The 17,139-nt window shown below is 43.3% G+C and overlaps 1 pseudogene; it reads left to right on the forward strand.

The window, feature by feature from the left end:
* The first annotated feature begins 4,200 nt into the window (after positions 1-4,200).
* LOC119310302 overlaps positions 4,201-17,139 on the forward strand; it is a 16,888-nt pseudogene continuing 3,949 nt past the window's right edge.

The raw sequence follows: 17,139 nt of genomic DNA on the forward strand, positions 1-17,139 counted from the left end.
CGCCGGAGGCGCCGTGTCACACCACGAGGGACAATGCGCCGCACGAACCAGCACGCTGCACGACCAACACATACTTCGACCTATGCCCCCCCCTTCAAGATGTTTATGAAAATTAAACGAGCCGAAGGCGAGCAGGAGGTTCCCTCGCGCCAGAGGCGTCGTGTCACACCACGACGAACAACATGCCGTATGAACCAGCATGCTGCACGACCAACACACACTTCGACCTATGCCCCCCTTCAAGATGTTTATGAAAATTAAACGAGCCGAAGGCGAGCAGGAGGTTCCCTTGCGCCGGAGGCGCTTTTCTTCAATTTAGTAAAGTTATAGACCCGTGCCTCTCCTAGTGTTCACCTGTGCCTATAAAAAAGTCACACGATTGAACAATTCTGAAGACTCGCGTTTTACATTAAAAAGTTGCTTTTTTTTCTTACTTGAAAGGTCAGATTTGATAGTGTTGGTAGTCCCCGTCCGTAACTACCCCATAGATCTCCATTACACGGGAATATAATGGGAACAAAAAGGGAAACCAGAAAGGGAAACAAGGAACCAACCGCGTGAACTGATATTTTCTTTGTGTTTCCGCGCGGAAAGGGAAAACGGAAAATTCTGGTAGTTCGAGGGTCAAACTGCAAAACGCACGAAACCACAAACCGGAAAGGGAAAACCGGGAACCAACCGCGCCACCTGGTTTTCCCTGACGGGAGCGCTCCGTGTGCGACACTTGTCGCGCGAGGAGCGCTGCCGAACCGCTCGTTACGAGCGCTCCGAAGGAGCGCTCGTTAACTAGTTGCTCCTTATATGTACCGTGATTCAAATTGGCGACCGGCTGGTTCAACCTTCGCTACATTAACCAATCGGCCACCTGCGGTTGACGTGTTTGGTTATAGGTTTTTCTTTCTTTCCTTTTTTCTTTTTTGCTGGAATGGTTCTGTTATTTTTTCTATTTTTATTCATTACCATTTTACCTTTTTTGATAAACTTCTTTTATAATACACGGATTTTCTTTTCAAACTCGTGAACTTTTTTATAATTTGATGAATGTTTTTTGCAAATTCGATGAACCTTTGTCAAATTTGATGAACATTTTTCAAATCCAATGTTTTTTCAAATCCGATGAACTTTTTCAAATTTGATGAACTTTTTTCAAATTCAATGAACTTTTCCAAATTCAATGATTTTTTTTCAAAATTGCAAACTTTTTTGAAAATTCCTGTACATTTTTTAATTCATGGGTTTTGTCGATTTTTTCCTTTTTACTTATTTAAACAAAGGGTTTTTTGACAGCTCGCGAGAAAAAAATGGCTAGCAAAGGAGCGAGCGAGCAGCGATCAAGCGAACGATGGGCACGGCCCACTAGGGGCGCGCGTGAGCGCCAGCCAAGTAATGGGCCGTTGAAGGCGCCAACGAGGAGGTTGGCTGTCGATCCGGTGAGACGATTTCTTTGTGACGCGTTTGGGCTCCCGGCCGGCCTGGTTTTCCTTCCACCTGTTGCACAGTGAGGCGGTATCGAGGGTTTCCCACAATTTCCCGCGACTCAGGGTTTCTGGCTGCCGCCCCGGGAGTTTGGGAGTTGGGGGATGTCGTCGATTCGCGCCGCCGACTTCTCTTTCTCTCCGCTCTGAGCGGATTGGTGCGGCCTGCTGTCTCCGGTGGGAGGATCGGTGCTCCCGTTGCCTCCGGTGGGAGGATTGGTGCTCCCTCTGCTGGGGGGTCGAGGGAGGCGCCGCCGCCGCCGCTGCTGGGGGATCGAGGGCGGCGCCGACGCCGCCGCTGCTGGGGGATCGAGGGAGGCGCCGACGCCGCCGCTGTTGGGGGATCGAGGGAGGCGCCGACGTCGCCGCTGCTGGGGGATCGAGGGAGGCGCCGCCAGCCGCTGCTGGGGATTTTTGCCGTCGTCCTCCTCTTCGCGTACGGCTGGTGGCGCTGCGCCGCCACCTCGGTTCGTTCGTTTTGTTTCTTCCGTTTGGATTTATTTTGTGCGCTTGGTTGTGCCCGTAGGATCTGTGACCGATTTCCGTGCGGGTGGGTGGTATGTGGCCGTTTTGGCCGCTTGGTTGTGGTTGCCCTATTTGGGGGGTGTTTTCTCGTAGATTCTATTGTTAGTGATATGTGTACCGGGGTTACGTCGCTGTGTGTGGTGTGATATGGCACGGGAGAATTGAAGGAAAAGGCTAATGCTGCTGTTTGGTTATGCACATTTCCTGTATGTTATACTATGTTTTTTCTGTTTTGGTCCCTGATGCTGGGTTTGTAGTTAGGTAGCACAATTTGTTGCTCCTTATTAGGTCTGAACATGAATGTCGGCGCTGCCGAGGTGCCGCATTTGAGTAAAGAGCTGTTGAGGTGCTGCATTTAAGTAAAGAGTATGTGACTTTTCTTAAAGGCGCGATGCTTCAGCCTTATTCCATTCTAGGTAGTTCGTTTGTGCTATGTTGGGTGGTCTGATCATGATGGTCTTGGTTATGCCTGTGTTTGTTGTGGAGCTTTAATTTGGTACTCTGAGAAATCTGTTGCCAACAGCTCTGTGTCGGGAAGGCCGGGTAGTTTTGCACGATTTCAGAATCAAGTCTTCGCCTCTACATGAATTGGCTTGGTGCCAACATTGATAGAGCATAAACATAGTCACTGCCCCTTATGTTTTTATATAAATGGCACTGGTGCTGGCCATTGCATCATTTTTGTGTGTTCACATTTTGTCTGAGAGACTATGATGATAAAACTATTGCTCTCCACAGATTAATACTCAATGACATTCAAAAAATAAATTCCATTCCCTCCGTCCGGAAATACTTGTTGAAAAAGTGTTTTAGTTTTAGATACATACATTTTTATCCATTTCTCGACAAGTATTTCCGGACGGAGGGAGTACTATATTACTATGTAAGAGGATATCTCAATAAATCAGTACTTGATTTTTGTGTGCCTCTGATGATAAGTACTTTGGTTTACATAAACTCCCATGTTTTATGCGGCTGTGGCTTCTTTTAGCTTTGCTTGAGTTCATGGTTCGCATAGGGCTGCTGATTATGAACATTATTAAGTCATGTTGCAGGTTCTGAATTTTCATGTTGGAAGACGTGGTTACCCTTCAGACACTCCAGTACATATATTCTCTCTAAAGTTCGTTTGCTTAGAGAATTATATACATCATGCTATTTGTTTCTGGATTGTGCATGCTCTGTTTTTTTACTGGATTTTATAAATGGTTCCTCCTTGGTTAATACAATTACACATTGGCTTCTTCAGTTGATTAGTCCATGTTGTATCTAAATGATAATGCAGTGGTCCAAGACTTCTAGTCGATTCTAAACCACAACCCCCGTCGCCGAGCGGTCCTCCAGCAAAACCCTTGCCAACCAATCGCTTCCATTGATCGTCACCATGAGCGGGGGCGGGGAAAACCCTCGCCTCTACGCTCCAGCCTTCCAGTTCAGAGCAGCTTGCATTGCTCCGCTGCACCAGCCTCAGCTTGCTCCATGGTTCAACGCGGTACCACCTCTTTCTGCTCGCCCCTTCCGTGCAGCAGCACCTCACAAGCCAGAGCTTCCTCCACGTGTCAACGTGGTACCACCTCTTGCTGCTCTGCCGCACCAGCCTCAGCTTGCTCCATGGTTCAACGCGGTACCACCTCTTCCTGCTCCCCCCTTTCGTGCAGCAACACCTCACAAGCCAGAGCTTCCTCCACGTGTCAACGTGGTACCACCTCTTCCTGCTCTGCCGCACCAGCCTCAGCTTGCTCCATGGTTCAACGCAGTACCACCTCTTCCTGCTCCCCCCTTCCATACAGCAGCACCTCACCAGCCACAGCTTCCTCCACGTGTCAACGCTGTACCACCTCTTGCTGCTCCGCCCTTCTGTGCAGCACCACCTCAGCAGGCACAACTTCCTCCACGTTTCAACGTGGCACCACCTCTTCCTGCTCCGCCCTTCCGTGCAGCACCATCTCACCTTGTTCCACTGCACCAGCATCATCAGAGGGCCAATGGTGGCGCTTTGAACTATTCTCACCTCAAACAGCAGCCGTGCTACCAACAGCAGCTCCAGTTGCCGCTCCAGCAGCAGCAGTTCCAGCCGCAGCCGCTCCAGCAGCAGCCGGTCCAGCCACTCCAGCCGCCACAGCAGCAGCCACTCCAGCCACTCCAGCCGCCACAGCAGCAGCCACTCCAGCCACTCCAGCCGCCACAGCAGCAGCCACTCCAGCTGCCACAGCAGCAGCTGTTCCAGCCTGTCCAGCCGCAGCCGATCCAGCCGCAGCTGTTCCAGCCGTCACAGCAGCAGCTTCGTGTTGCCAACTTTTGTTCAATGACCAGCTTGTCCTATGCACCTCCACCCCCGTTGCAACAGAGTTACGCACCACTTCCCAAGAAAAGACATTTCGAACATTCAGACTTTTCTGATTTGAAAAGAATCAAGTTGACAATGCAGGTGGGTTATATACCAGTTATGGATTTCCTTGATAAAAACCCACCCGTTGAGCCATACCAGTTTAGAGTTGAGTCTACTTTTTGCAGTATCCCAGAAAATCATCAAGCCGCGAAAATAACAAAAATCGGAGCGACTATTGTGGATGGGTACGTCGAACTGCTCGGAGACACGCACAAAATGGATAAGAGTTTTGGTGGCGAGTTTGATGAAAGTGACTTGCTCATCTCAGAAGAAAGTCCCTTGTCTGTCACAATCAACAGAGTACCAAATGTTGATGCCTCATGGTCAAACAGGGCGAAAGATTTCGAGAAACTGGTGACATCACTTGTGAAAAGATACAATGCAGATGGCAGAAAGGTTGCTTATCTTGATGATTTTATTGCTCGGGTAAATAAACTACGGAGTGTAAAACGTCGGCGAGAAATATATCTTTGGATCATTATGCATCACCCCTTATTCATTGAATCCGCAAAAAGAAGATTTGTCCTTGAGGATTTCTATAAATTCTATAAAACAATTCCTCCCGAGGACAGGCACCAGCTTATCAGCAAGATAAACCATAAAATTTATCATAGGTGGCATTTGCTAATTGCTCCTCAAGACTACTTTATCTCCTTTGTGTACTGGAAAGGAAGGGAAAAAATGCGTCCAGCGGACCATTTTGAGAAAGATCATACTTCTCTGGACAACAAGGATGAAGATGTGAATATTTATCCATTTACAAGTGAAGATGGTTATCTAGCTGCATTACTGCGTCATCTTCTCGTGCATGGCCCCGAAGATGCCGTGGTATGTGAGAAAGTCTCTTTAATTCTGCTATTGCGTAAGTAACGTTTGTTACTCAGTACTCACACTGTTTTTTCATTGTAGTGGTATGATGATGTTGAGTTGGAAGAATTGGATCTCATAATCGCATATTACTTCGAAAGATTTTTGCCAAGTTTTCTTGATGAAATTTCCAGCGTCAAAGATGAATATAAAATGTAAGTGCCATAGCAAACCCTTTTGTTACCCTCCATTCTTTGTTTGAATTGCTAATGTGCCATTTCAGGCTTAAGGAGATCCTCACCACCTATGCATACCGGAGAACTGTTTCTGGAAGAGTTTCCGAGTGAAAGATTTGATCAGATGAAACATAAAGTACTCCTGGTAATCAGTGGAAGCTTACTGCCAATGAGTCTCTTCTGAGCCGCTTTTGAAAACTTTATGTTATGATCTGCCACGTGCTTTTGAGAAATTCTTTTGTGATGATAAAACTGTGTTATCTTACAGGTATTGAAAGATTGTCCAGCTTGGTTCTGTGATTGTCAAGGTCTTGAAGTGTTGGCCATGTTCCAGCTGAAATCTGAAAGAACTGAACTTTTCTGCACGCAAGTGGGCATATATTTCTCTGCTTCATTAATGACATTTCTTCAGCCGTTCTGGTCATCTGGTGACACAAAGGACTTATTCTGTGTTTTTTGTTTCTGTGTACAGGTTTATAGCCCGAGGGCCCTACATCCTTAGTCCCTGCACGTAATTTTTTGGACTTACCTTTATAATGAATATGAGCTGGGACAAGTGGTACTTGCTAATCTTCCTCTATCTCAAGTGTGTATTAAAGATTGCCCATGCGAAAAGGTGAGGTTCAATTGTTCATACTGTAAACCATTTAGATCTCATGGTATGTTTCCCACTTTGAATTTTATTGTTACTCCTTTGTATTTGATGCAGTAATTTATCTCTTTGTTGTTCAATCATAAAAATTTGGTTTAGATTCAATCTGTAGCAAGGATTGTTCTCTAAAGTGCTTGAACTACTCTGTGAGCCATGTAGAGTAGCCATCAGTTATTGACTAAGGTAGTATTAGAGCATCTCTAGCAGACCCAAAAAACAGCCCAAACCCGTATAGTCGCTGGAAATATAAGGGCCGGGCGATTATAAAGGGTCTGCTAGAGATGCTCTTAGCTTACAAACAGTTACTCCATTATTTTTTCTCTTGTCATTGTAAAATTTCATATATAAGTTACTGATAACAATATCTGTAAAGTTGCTTACTTCATGGCCGAAAACATTTCTGATTATGTGTTGAAAATGATTAGTGAGAGTTATACTATTCTGTACACATGTTTGAACGGGTGACTTTCTGCAGTGTATTATGTATGCCACATTAACTAAGATTTATGACAACTAGAACGTTGGCATTTTAATAATAATGTAATTCCCCCTTGCCTATGATTTATGTATGCCAACGACATTTATCTGCTCTAGGGTACTCATTTTTCGATGTGGAGACGTCAACTGGAGAAGTTATTGAAAGGATGTCTAGTGACAGAATGTTAATTCAAGATGCAATTGGAGAAAAGGTGAGCCATATCTTTTCCATGTGACTCCCTGTTAAATTTTAAATTTATGATTTTCCTATTTCTCAGGTACTTTAATGCATACCTCCAGTTTTCTGTTTCTATTACAAATTATCACACAACCAGGTCAAGTTAGTTCAAGTATATGTCTCCTTTGCATGGATATATAAAGATCATAAGTGTTATTTTAAGTGAATCATGATTTTGATGTATGCTAGTTTTTCTATAAAAAGCTTTGCAGTTTCAACTATGCAAAAAATTTGAGGCTACTTCCAGTATACATATACTGATTACAGCATGCTAGGCCCCTCCCGATGTGGCTTTGTCGGTGGGCTAGTGTTTCCATTTGCCGTTCGTTTTTGGCTAGCTAAGGTTGTTTCTGTTGTTATTTTGTCCCTTTTCTTATCAGTGTTTTAGTCGCCTGCTCGCCGTTGTAACACGCATGTCATCTTGATTCTTTCCTCCAATACAAAACTACTTGCACTTGGGTGCATGCTTAAGATTCTTTTTACTGATTACAGTAGCAAGATCGTGTGTAATGCATAGAACACAATCTCTAGAAACTTGTGGTTTAGCACACTTTAATTTGACTATTTATGAAGGTGGGCAAGTTTCTCCATCTGGTATCAACATTTCTGGGTGGATTTATCATCGCATTTACAAGAGGCTGGCTTCTGTCCCTTGTTATGTTGTCAAGTATTCCTCCTGTTGTAGCAGCTGCTGCAGTCATGTCACTTGTTCTATCAAAGTTATCAAACCGTTCCCAGATGGCCTATGCTGAAGCGGGGAAAGTGTTTGAACAAACAATAGGATCAATCAGAACGGTATATCTATCTTCCATAAACTATACCCTTATAATTCTTGTGCATAGCTAACTTCTCATTTCCTTCATGAAAACAGGTGATATCTTTCACCGGTGAGAGCAGAGCAATTAATGAATACAAAGAGCATTTGAAAATATCATACAAGTCAGCAGTCCACCAGGGTATTGCCGGGGTCCTTGGAGTTGGTTCACTTCTGCTTATTGTTTTCTGCAGCTATGGATTTGCTGTATGGTATGGTGCAAAGCTGATTATTGAAAAGGGATATACTGGTGGCTATATCATTAATGTGTTGATGGCCATCATGACTGGTGCAATGTCAGTATTTTCATTTGCATGGCAGCATCTATTTTCAAGATACAAAGCTCCAAATTCAAATTAAATTGCCATCATTTGCATGATGTTTGTTTCTTCTAGTTGTTTGTAGGGCTCTTGGCCAGTCTTCTCCATGCTTAAGTGCTTTTGCATCTGGACAGATTGCGGCTCACAAAATGTTTGCAACCATTTATAGAAAACCTGAGATTGACGCGAGTGGCCTTATATTGGAGAACTTTGTTGGAAATGTTGAGTTGAAAGATGTCCATTTCAGTTACCCTGCACGGCCTGAGCAACTTATCTTCAACGGCTTCTCTATAAGCATTCCAACTGGCATGACGGTGGCACTGGTTGGGGAGAGTGGAAGCGGGAAATCTACTGTAATTGGCTTGGTAGAGAGATTCTATGATCCACAATCAGGTGAAATTTTTTTGGATGGAGTTAATCTGAAACAGCTGAACCTTAGCTGGGTAAGACAGAAAATAGAGCTTGTTAGCCAAGAACCTATTCTTTTCACAACTACTATACGAGAAAACATAGAATATGGAAAGAAGGGTGCGACAGAGGAAGAAATTAGGAGATCAACTGTGCTTGCTAATGCTGCAAAGTTCATTGACAAGTTACCAAATGTATGCCCATTTAATCCCTTCTCATGCATTCTGCAATCTTGTATTTTTGCAGTGTTATTTTCACCCCTAATTATAAGTTGACAACCATTACCAGGGACTGGGTACAATGGTTGGTGAGCATGGAACACAACTATCTGGTGGACAGAAACAAAGAATTGCAATCGCAAGAGCAATTTTGAAGAAACCCATACTTCTTGATGAAGCTACAAGCGCACTTGATGCCGAGTCTGAGCGTGTAGTTCAAGATGCACTAAATAATATCATGGTGAACAGAACCACAATAGTTGTAGCACATCGCCTGAGCACTGTAAAAAATGCTGATACAATATCAGTGCTACATCGTGGACAGCTTGTGGAGCAAGGTAAGCTGAATTTCTGCATCACTTTTAGCTCGTCATACTGCATTTATTCAGCAAGGGTGAAGTTTCAGATTTTGATGTTAGAAACAAGCTCTAAATGCATGTTTGCACAACAGGGCCACATGGTGATAAAGGATCCCGATGGAGCCTACTCCCAACTTTTACGGCTGCAAGAGGTTAATACAAAAAGGGAGGGATCTCATGGAGATGACTCCAGCAGGTTACAATCAGCATCTGATACTGCAAATTCTGCAAGTCAACACAGCAGTATAAAGCCATCCTTTGGGAGATCTATGAGTAGATATTCACCACAGGGTGGAAGCAGAAGAAACTCGCAAACATTCTCATTGCATGAACATGAAACCGAAGGGGTTGATGATGCCAGGTCAGGGAAGAATGTGATCAGACGCCTGCTCTATCTCCATAAGCCTGAGGTTCCAATCCTTCTGTTAGGGTGCACTGCTGCTGCAGCCAATGGTGCTATACTTCCTGTGTTTGGCATGCTGCTTTCAAATGCCATTAACGCATTCTATGAACCACCACAACAATTGCGAAAAGACTCCATATTCTGGGCAGAGATGTATGTGATGTTGGGTGTGATCTCCATCTTTGTCATCCCATTGCAATACGCATTGTTCAACGTGGCAGGTGGTAAACTTATCGAGCGCATAAGTGCGGTACTGTGGTTTCATTTAGTCGGATTGTTTACCAGGAAATAGGATGGTTCGATGACCCTCTGAACAGCAGGTACTTCTGTGTTCACTTATTCATCTGATACATCAATATTGTAGAATGCCATCATTTTTTTGTTTCCTGATTCTCAATCATTGTTCCAATTCTCTAGCGGCGCAATAGGCTCCAGACTATCAGGGGATGCGGCGTCTGTTAAAAGCATTGCTGGGGATGTCTTGTCATTGATAGTGCAAAGCATAAGCACTGCTGTTGTCGGTATCGTAATAGCCATGCTTGCAAACTGGAAACTAGCATGCATTGTATTGTGCTTCCTTGCGTGACTGCACAGAATTATGCTCAAACGAGGTTAATGAGAGGTTTTGGTGCTGATGCCAAGGTATATGGTCTGTCATTCCTTTTTCATGGCGATCATATCATTGTGTAGTTTCTATTTGCTGAAATTCTTTGGAATGTTACCTGCAGGAAATGTATGAACAAGCGAGCACAATTGCCACTGATGCCATCGGTAACATCAGAACTGTTGCTTCATTTTGCGCAGAAGAGAAGATAATTGAAAGCTACCGAAAGAAATGTGAAGGTCCTGTGAGACAAGGAGTTCATCAGGAGGCTATAAGTGGCGTGGGTTATGGATTCTCATTCGCGTTGCTCTTCTGTTTTTATGCCATATCCTTTTACGTTGGAGCTCGCTTTGTACACAATGGGACTGCAGAAGTTGGGCAAGTCTTCAGGGTGAGAACCGAACAACTCGTAGACTCAAAGAATTGATCTGGGTTTTCTTCTCATTGCCGCTGCTGTTTCTTGAAAATGCAGGTCGTCTTCGCTTTAACCATGATGGCTGTTGGAGTTTCTCAGTCGAGTTCGCTTGCTCGGGATTTTGCCAATGTGCAAGATGCAGCTGCCTCCATTTTCAGGATTATTGATAGGAAATCCAAGATCGACGCAAGTCATGAGGTAGGAATGACACTAGAGGCAGTGGAAGGGAATATAGAGTTGCAGCACGTGAGCTTCAAGTACCCTGCTCGGACCGACGTGCAAATTTTCAGAGATTTGTGCTTGAGGATACCATCTGGCAAGGTACATTTGGTTTTCGGATTTCTCCCACTTTTTACAGTACTCTTTAAGTGCTCTGCTGTATAGAAGAACTTGAACAAGATGAAAATAACTTGACTGGGGTAAAAAGTGGATAGAACACAACCCAATGTAAATAGAGCTCTCAGTTCGTTTAGAAATCGTAAGTAATGCGATAACATTTGAGTTATTATTTTTATTTTTTGGAATAAAAGAAGGGCCTCCCCTTCCAATTTCCAACTGAAATATGATCATTTCTAGGGTTTGCCAGAACTTGGTGAAATTTATCCAATTGGTGGTGCCGATGACCATCTTGGTTTAGTGGACTCAGATACTGGTGCTTCCCTTCCGGCGGCTTTGCTTCCTTGCTGTGAAAGATCTCTACTGGAAGGACTGATGCGAGATCTGAAGGTACTTGTGTTCCGTATATGAAACTCTTCTTCGGGCACACATTTTTTTTACCAAGGAATTGCTTTAAAAATGTAATTAAGTGCCATGTACACTCCCATAATATCTCGTATGTACTGTATTATATGACAGGCTAGAGAGTTTCTTCATTATAAGATCTTTGGGAAACAATGTATAACCCCTGTGGCGGTCATGACAAGCTCTGTGAAGAATAACCATGAATATATAGTTGCCATCTGTGGAAGACTTGGACGGTTTGGTAGAGGCCACGAGAATTTCCGCTTGTTTGAACAGGTGCAATTGTTCGTCAAGTCAGGTTGTCTGAATTATATAATTGGAGACTTTGGTAATATCTATTCAGTAGTGCACAATTCTTTTCAGTACAATTGTCTGTCACACACTCTGCCCAGAACTTCCGTAGAGTTCTAACTGAATTGCATCACGGCTTTTCCAGCCTTTGGTACCTGTAGTAAATGCTGAAGATGGTAAATGGTTAATCGGCGAATCACTTCTCCCTGTGGTCGTGGCGCTATTTGGAAACTTGCTTGCGATTGAGGTATATTTGAATGGCTTTACAGTCATGGCAGAAAAGGTGCAACTGTTCGTCAAGTCAGGTTGTCTGAACTATGTATCTGTTTTTTCTCTCTTGTGTAAAGAATCATTTGGAAGGGGGACTAACTGTCGAGCTCTTTTGCTATTTTCAGCAACGTTGTTGCTGCAACTGATTTGATGCTGATGGCATTGGCCAGAATAGGCCTGCGTAATAAGGTAAAAAGAAATGAAGGGCAACAATGTTTTATAGGAGATTTCTCTTCTGTGTAATAGCTCACATTAGTTACTAATATTAATCTCGGACTATGCTACTCCCTCCGTCCGGAAATACTTGTCATCAAAATGGATAAAAGGGGATGTATCTAGACGTATTTTAGTTCTAGATACATCTCTTTTTATCCATTTTGATGACAAGTATTTTTGGACGGAGGGAGTACCTATTTTGCACCTCTAGATTCTTGTATTTTTTGTATCTTCAGTTCATCACATGTTCTGACATATGGCATATCATACCTCAGAAATTAGGTTTTGCATCTTGTGAACGAAGACCAGGCGCTACTGAAGGGGTGAATGTTCTTATTGGAAAACAAAACTTTGATAGGCTCTGGGAATATGGTATCACTTGCATCTAGTATACTGGATTTGAAAAATACGGTATATCAGAACTTACAGCAACGAATGGCAGGTACTGCACATATTATCCCAACGTGCACACCTATTTAAATACAAAGAGGCCCAAGACGCCGATTCCATAAGTTTATTCTGCTCTTGATGCTTTACCCATTCCCTCCAGTTGTAGTGTATCAATATGCTCTTCATGGTGAATATAATATTGTAGAAGTGTACACTATACTCTTTTGTTCTAGTTCCAAAAGTTAGTTTTTACATGTATCCCTATGAAGGTGTCTCTGCGATTGACACTTGGTAAAAACAGATCCAGAAAAATATGAGTAGCCAGGTTTTGTTACCTTGAATTCTGAAAAGTATAAATGCATGTCTTTGCACACCTCCATATACATTTACATCAAGTTACATTTCCCCGTCAAAAAAAAAAATTACATCAAGTTACAATCGCAAGATAGCAACCATTTATTAGTACCATAGTGATGTTGATCCGGCTGCATATGCTGTAGCTTCAAATGCTTGCTTTCTCAGCTTCATGCTTTTTGTGGATGCAGTGATGTTTCTTGTCTCTAAGATTCTGTCCTGTTGTGTGCATCAATATTTATCTTTCTTAAATCATCTAGGCTTTTGTTAATTTAGTTTGCAGACTAGCTATCCAGCAAATACTAACATCCTATATGTTGATCTGCAAGCAGCGCAGGAAGTTGGAACATGCAAAAATGCGTTGCTTACCAGAATCATACTAAATTTAAAGAAGGCAGTATCATATGTGGATCATCTGGGCTTTGAGTGTAGGTACTTGCTTTCCAGTAAATTCCCTATGGACTTCTGGCCTTTCTGTATTCCTAGTGTTGAGTTTTCTGCACTGTTAATCTTGTCACTTGGGCTTAGAATGCTAAACATATTGTTGATTGCACAAAGATTTCAGTGGGTGTGTGGCTACTTCTTAATATGTTTGCTATATTGTTTGGTAGCTGGTGCGGGAAGGGTGACAATAATTTTATGACTGCAGCTAAGGTAGCGACAGTTAACTGATGGAAAATTGCAAAAAAAAAACTACACGCAGAAAGGTTAATTTGGGCCCTTGTCCATGCCAAAACAAAACTGCTGTGGGGACTGGGGGAAATCAAAATATTTGCCCAAGTCCTGTAAACATTAACTGATTTATTATGATCCACTAACTTATTTCTGTTACATCATTTTTACTATGTGACAGTGCTGCTGGTGGCAGGCTAGAGTGCACGATGCAAAATATGGCAGATAATTTTCGGAACATATATACCTACAGGTGCAGCAAAGGAATAGAAAGTATGTAAGTAGTTTCATATTTGCTTCCCATGTACTCATGTCTGTATCCAACTACTGTCTTTTTGCGTCTCGGGTTTTAGCAATCTCATATTTAACAAGTGATTTTGTTTCATTGTATACAATGAAAGGAAAAAAGTCACTTCATCAGCTAAAAGGAAGATGAAATCAGAAGACAAACCATGGCACCAGGTTAATATTACACTACGCAATCCAATTGGATTCTCATGTTGCTGCATGCAAATTACCCCATCCGTTCCTAAATATAAGTCTTTCTAGAGATTCAACAAGTGACTACATACAGAGCAAAATGAGTGAATCTACACTCTAAAACATGTCTACATACATCCGTATGTTGTATTTCATTTGAAATGTCTAAAAAGACTTATATTTAGGAACGGAGGGAGTATCAAATTCTAAACTTTTATCTGATTTGGTGTACCTTCTAAAACCTAAAGTTTTTTAATTAAGGTTTCCACTTTTCACCTCTCACGAATATATATATATATATATATATATATATATATATATATATATATATATAGGAAAAAGCAAAGATATAAAGTTTCGCTGGCGCGGCTGCAATCAAAAGCGCTCGTTCGTGTGGGGATCTGTTCCCTCCTCTTACCTCTTTTGCATTTTCATGTTATATGTCATTTGATGCTTATTTCCTCTTATAGGGAAGGATGGACCACGCTGCATGCAAGACTGCAGCACCGCGCAGGCACTAGGCTGCCGCAGTCCAGCAGGGACCACCCGCCTTCCTCCCGAACGGTTCCAGGATGGACATCGGTACCAGCCCTGCGCCGGCCAGTCGTGCCCAGGCAAGCGTTTTTCATCGTCATGGAGTACATGGGAGCAGGGACGTACCCGTGACCAGGCACCAGCACTGCGCCAGCCAATATGTGGGAAAGCAGACTCGTGACCAACATCGTGGAAAAACGAGCGGGGATGTTGCCTCTGGTAAAACTCGTCCGCACATAGGAGAGAGACCGGGAGACACTGAGAGAGGAACAGATACATCCTGGTGGCAGCAAGATCACACGGCGGCGCACCCTCGTCAGCTACAGCTTCCCTCTCCCTGTAATCCTTAGCCCCCTGCCATCTGGGTGCGCCGTCCCCTTCAAGGCACAGCCGCCGGCGACCTCTCCTTCACCATCACCGTGTCCCCACCCTGAGCTCCGACCTACCCACCATCTCAAGCAGGTCCAGATCCGCCACGGCTCCCGCAGCCACGCGCCAGCAGACCAAGCAGGTGCACAACATGGTCTCTTCCCCCTCTACGCCTCTGTTCGTTCGGTTTGATTTGATTTGTAAGGCTGATGTTGTTCGTTCTTTTTGATTCGATTTGGCAGGCGCGCAGGTGCACGACGTGTGGTTACTCTTCCACTCTCGTGGCCACCATTCTGCTTCCTCCCCTCCCATGGTTCAGCAGCAGCAGCAGGTAGCACCTCATCCCCATCTCACTTCTTCTAATCTACAGACCGTGTCCTGTTCTTGTTCACTGTCTTGTTTCTTATAAATGTATTTTTCTCTCAAAAACTTTACACTGTCTTGTTCTTGTACTGATTAAGGAGGGAGTAATTTTGCCCTAGCGTTTACACTCGTTGGATTTGAGTAGAGTATATAGATTGTTTCTCACTCAAGTAGAGCCGTGTGGAGATAAACAATGATCTAAAACGTGTATGTGTATCCTTCCTGTCTAGCAGTGACAAGCGATTTGGGGGAAACAAGCTGAGCAATTGCAGCCATCGTCCTCGCCTAGGAGGAGGAGGAGGAGCTTCATCACATGAGCAGCAGCTTAGGTCCATCCTCTCCCTCTGCTCATCTTGTGTTGTCGTACAAAATTAGAAATTAATACTAGCTTGTAGCAGTAGGCCTCAAAGTGCAGCAGCTCATGTTTTTACTGAATTTTTTGTCAAGTGTGCCATATGTGAAATTAGTAGAGAGCATCTGCAGTTTCAGATTGAACAGAGAGCATGTTCAGTTTCAGATTCAGTAATAGTCATATGTACAGACACTCGGGCACTGTCTAGTTAATTAGTACATACCTACTGTTTGATCATGTATCAGATTCAGTCAGTCATATGTACAGACATTCCAATTCAGTCTAGTTGATTACTAGTACATACCTACTGTTTGCCTTTTATTCCTTCACCAGATACTATATTGATTCTCTAGGATTTTTTAACAGAATTGTGTTGTGATCTAGAGGGGATTATAAATACCAACAGTGGCAACACTACTGTGTACTAATATGTCTGCACATTTTTTATATTATAGAATTAAGCCATGCACTCCCCAAAATTATAGAATGAATTGGAACATGCCAACAGTGGATATTGTAGAATTAAGCCATGCATTCAATTTCCATATGTATTTTCCATATGAATTGCAGAAACTATTCTAGCATTTTCAAACAGTAATCTTCCATATGTATTATAGAACAGATCACTGAATCTATCTGCATATTTAACAATTTCTGTATACATTGCTTTGCTCCCATGGTTTTTAGGCTTCTGAATTCCAGTTTTCAATTAGGTAGGATATGAAGCCGTGGCCCTTTAAGGTCATCCCTGGCCCCGCCGACAAGCCCAGGATCGCCGTCGACTACAAGGTGTACCCATGCAATGCTTGTTTTCTTGAATCAGAAGCTCAATGCAAGCGAATTGCGGTATTTAACTGAATGTGTTTTGATACCATTCTCCGATTTAGCTAGGGAAAACAGACTGATGTTTTTTGTGCACGCTATTTCTTCAGAACTTGTATGTCTTTGATCAAATAACTTTTATGATACGTCAAGTATAACAGGCTGTTCTGTCTCATTTGATAAAATAATATAAACACTGATGGTCGGCTATATTTCAAGTGCACACGATCGTTAGGTTTGGGAACCATTTTATGGGTGAATGCCCCACCCCCTCCCAATCGACCGCATTGATAGGTCACGTGGAACCTTGATTTTGCATTGTGAGAACAACCCATACACGAGCGTCCTACTCATCTGTTTAGCATTATATCTGATGTTGAGGTGAAAGAGGGAGAGAGCGATTGACCAATAGTGCACACGAACAGTCCTATGACAATGTCAGAACCTTTCATTCCCGACGAGGGGGCCCTTCTTTCTGTGCATGCGAACCCTTTCTCCACCGCATACCACTCGTCAACGTATCACCGCAACGATACATAGGAACCTGCGTTTTGCACTACAATGACCCAGTAGTGCAATGACCACACATACTGCTTGGAGGGCACCTTCTTTTGACTCCATACATCGCGCGCGTGCAAGATTTTTTGAACTATCTATATACGTGGGGTGGTAAAATAGACTCCATACATCGCGCGCGTGCAAGATTTTTTGAAGAAGTAATTTCTTGATGCAGTGAGTTGACACCCCCCCCCCCCCCCCATCTCAACGATGGAGAACCCTCCTTTTTATTGCGTTATAACCTCATGCACCCCGATTGAGGAACCCCTCTGAGACGCGTGAGGAACATTCGCGGGACAACGATACCAGAAATAGATGTTGGTTTCATAGACATTTCATACCGTAGCACCGAATCGACCCCATTGTCATGTCATTTGTTTGTCATGG

This window comes from Triticum dicoccoides, chromosome 5B (genome assembly GCF_002162155.2).
Source record: "Triticum dicoccoides isolate Atlit2015 ecotype Zavitan chromosome 5B, WEW_v2.0, whole genome shotgun sequence".
Lineage (NCBI taxonomy): Eukaryota > Viridiplantae > Streptophyta > Magnoliopsida > Poales > Poaceae > Triticum > Triticum dicoccoides.